Source organism: Sinocyclocheilus anshuiensis, unplaced genomic scaffold (assembly GCF_001515605.1).
Source record: "Sinocyclocheilus anshuiensis isolate Anshui unplaced genomic scaffold, SAMN03320099.WGS_v1.1 scaffold690, whole genome shotgun sequence".
NCBI classification, from domain to species: Eukaryota; Metazoa; Chordata; class Actinopteri; order Cypriniformes; family Cyprinidae; genus Sinocyclocheilus; species Sinocyclocheilus anshuiensis.
The window spans coordinates 319,582-323,402 of NW_015547715.1; the positions used below are offsets into that span (position 1 = coordinate 319,582).

Genomic DNA, 3,821 nt, shown 5'->3' on the forward strand with positions numbered 1-3,821 from the left:
CCCTTTTTACAAGATGTAAAATAAGTCTCTGATGTCCCCAGAGTGTGTATGTGAAGTTTTAGCTCAAAATACCCCACACATAATTTTTTATAGCTTGTTGAAATTGCCACTTTTAGGGTATGAGCCAAAATGCGCCGTTTTTGTGTTTGTCCCTTTAAATGCAAATGAGCTGGTGCTCCCGCCTCCCTTTTCAGAAGTGGGCGGAGCGTCAAGATCTCATGCTCCGGCAAAACAGTACAATCTTACGCAATCTGACCGTAGTGTACAGTAAATGCGCGTTGATGAATTACACAGACGGGGAGCATGGCGCAATAAAAATAACGACATAGCTGGTCTCATGGTGCCTTCGCGTGCTATTACATTATGAGCTTGACAAATTCAAGTGGACAACTTCACATTGCTTTCATATGCAATTTTTAACTACCACATTCCTATTTACGATCATTCTGGTAGCACGTTGAATACAGCATCAGTGAAAACCGGCAGAGACGATGGTAGCTTTAGCAACATTAGCCTTACAGAGTGCCAAGAGGCTCTTTTGGAAAACAAAATATGACTCATGATGCTTACTTTGTCTGGAGCTGACGTTCGCGCACGAAGCGTTGGTATCGATCCCTCTTTCAGAAGCAACCTTTGCACAAATCCAGCACTGAACTGACCCTCATTTGTGAGGCAGTCCGGTGTTAAATGATTAGCACAAACATATAGGACTTTTTCTTGTTTCATTTTGTTGATATATTAAAGGTTTTTACAGAAGGGATTTTGGATTTCTCAACAGCCATATAAATCAGCCAAATGATATATGAACAAACCCTACAGTAAAACCCTTCAGAATATAGATATGAATAAAACTGTAATGTTTGGTGTGTGTAAATGCTGCTGAAATGGAGAAAAAAAACGAATAAAATAAACATTTAAATGTGTATTTTGGATGTTTTAGTCTGAAGGAAACTTGTCTCCACCACAGAATAAAAAAATACAAACGTAATTGCTATTATTTATTTATTTATTTTTATCTCACAATTATTACAGTTTTTCTCACAATTTTGCAAATTGTTAATTGCGCAATATAAAGAAAAGGCTGAATTGTGAGATTAAATTGCAATAAATAATAAATAAACAGAATTGTGTGAAAAAAAGTCAGAATTGTGAGATGTAAACTTGCAATTTCAAGTTCTTTCTGTCTTCAATTGTTCTCAACTGGTTTTGTATCAGGAGAGTATTGATTAGTGACCCAACATATACTGAACAAAATTATAAACGCAACACTTTTGTTTTTGCCCCCATTTTTCATGAGCTGAACTCAAAGAGAAATAGGCCTTTTGTGTACATAGAAATAGTCTTAGATATTTGAGTTCAGCTCATGAAAAATGGGGGCAAAAACAAAAGTGTTGAGTTTATAATTTTGTTCAGTATAGTACCAAAATTGTTTATTGTACTAAAGCAGACAAAACATCCTTAAACTCAAACAGTTGATTTACACTGCTATTCCACTTATGCACGATTATATGATTTATTAGCTGCATTTTTTGATTTGCATTTAGTATGTGACCCTATCAGGCACACCTGTGGCCCACCAGTTTCAAACAGCTGCTATGATGTGTCTCACACCTCATGAACGTAGTCTTTGTCAGACATGCTTTGCACTTCAGTCTTTCATTGTGTGCAGTAGTGACAGCGCTGAAATGTCAGCTGACCCCCGAGGGCCACGCGCTGTTAACTCATGTCAGGAACAGAGCAGCATATCACACAGCTACATGCATGCAGTCAAATATGTTCCATCTTTAGTGTGCAGAGCATTTGTAGGAGCTGGTGGTTAATTTATTGTAGTACATACCATACGTTTTAGTAAGCAGTCATTTAGCGGAAGCTCTTATCTAGTGATCGACCAATATGAGTATTTCAATGGCTGATACTCTCTTGCTTAGTGAAGACACTAAGGGATTATTTTTTTCAAGATCCTTTAGAACTATATTTAAATTGTTATATATTAAAATGATATATAAAAGCACTATATAAATAAAATTGTCTTTCATATTTACTCAAAATTCTCTAATATGGAATATAAAAATTTATTTAAATCAACTATCGTTCAAAAGTTTGGTGTCAGTAAGATTTTTATTTTTATTTAATTAATACTTTTATTCATCAAGGATGCATAAGATTGGTCAAAAGTGACAGTAAAGACATTTTTAAATTTAAAATAATAAAATTTTAAATAGTTTAAATACTACTTTAAATAAATGCTGTTCATCTGAACTTATTCAAAGAATCCTGAAAAAAAAAAAAAGATATAATGGTTTCTATACAAAAATATGAAGCAGCACAACTGTATTCAACATTGATAATAAGAATGTTTCTTGAGCAGCAAATCAGCATATTAGAATTATTTCTGAAGATCATGTGACACTGAAGACTGGAGTAATGATGCAAATTCAGCTTTGATCACAGGAATAAATTACACTTTAAAATATAATAAAATAGAAAATAGTTATTTGAAATTGTAATAATATTTCACAATATTACTGCTTTTACTGTATATTTGATCAAATAAATGCAGGCTTGGTGAGCAGAAAAGACTACTTTCAAAAACATTAAAAAAAAAATCTTACTGGCCCCAAACTTCTGAACAGCAGTTACATTAATTTAATGTAATTTAAACACCATTTTTGGTGTTTACTCACTCGGAGAGGACTAAAAAACATTGACCGATGTTCATGTCCGTTCTTCTGCAGTAATGCTTGGATTGGGTCATGTTTACAAACATGGAACGCATAAATTACAGGAACATCCTCCCTGAAACATTGTGTTTGTCTTCGTAGGACTTTGAGATGAATGCAGAGCTGACGATGGCTGTGATCGCTCTGCTGGAGGAGGTGCCGCGAGATCCAGATCTTCTGCTGCAGGAGAGGAAGGCCGCAGCTAATATACTGAGGTGACACACCATCAATCTGAAATCAGACTGCATTTGTGTGCTTCAGTTACACAGGTGATAAATCTTTACAAATCTGGGAGAATTAGTTTGATGTCTCACTGAAAGGTGAGATAGATCACCTAAAATGTGCTATCGTCTACTCACCCTTGTATTCGTTAAAACACCTCCACTAGCATTCAAAAGTTTGAGTTTGGTACAATACAGTAAAAACAGTAATACTGTGCAATATTATTGCAATTTCAAATAACTATTTTCTATGTGAATATTGTTACGCATTGGTTGCAATAAGGAATCACATGTAAATTTGTAAATGTAAATGTAAATTTTTTTGGGATTCTGTTTTTTTTTTTTTCCATTTTAATTTCTCTGGACTCCTTTTTAAATGGTTAAATTAAATTTTATTAATCAAAAGCACGTCTAATTAAATAATGAAACATATACAATTCAACATCAAATCTACTAAAAAGTTTAACAAAAATTACATGTTTAGGGTCTTTTGAAAAGTTCTATTTTTTCACCTTGTTTATTTTTACCAAATTCTGTGTTTTAATATGTCTAATTATTTTGTCTAATTATATATTACTTTTATTAGCCTTATGAAATGTTTTTTTTTCTTTAGAAATTCTGAGTTGTGTATTTTAATTTTTCTGGTTATCGAATGAAGGCATAGCACATTAATTTAATTTATCTTCTAATAAAATAAAATAAAAATTATTTTTTGGCAAACAAAGGGGATTTACAATTAGAATTAAAACATGGAAGAAATATTGTGATTATTCCTTAATAGTTTTAGTAGTAGTAGTTGTACGTACATTCTACTGAACAACAGTAATACATTTCTGGCAGAAACTATATATTTTTGACTCTCAGAGCAGTTCTGGGGATG

The 3,821-nt window shown here is 33.0% G+C and overlaps 1 pseudogene; it reads left to right on the forward strand.

The window, feature by feature from the left end:
- LOC107704149 (ras-specific guanine nucleotide-releasing factor 2-like) overlaps positions 1 to 3,821 on the forward strand; it is a 49,315-nt pseudogene that overhangs the window by 36,205 nt on the left and 9,289 nt on the right.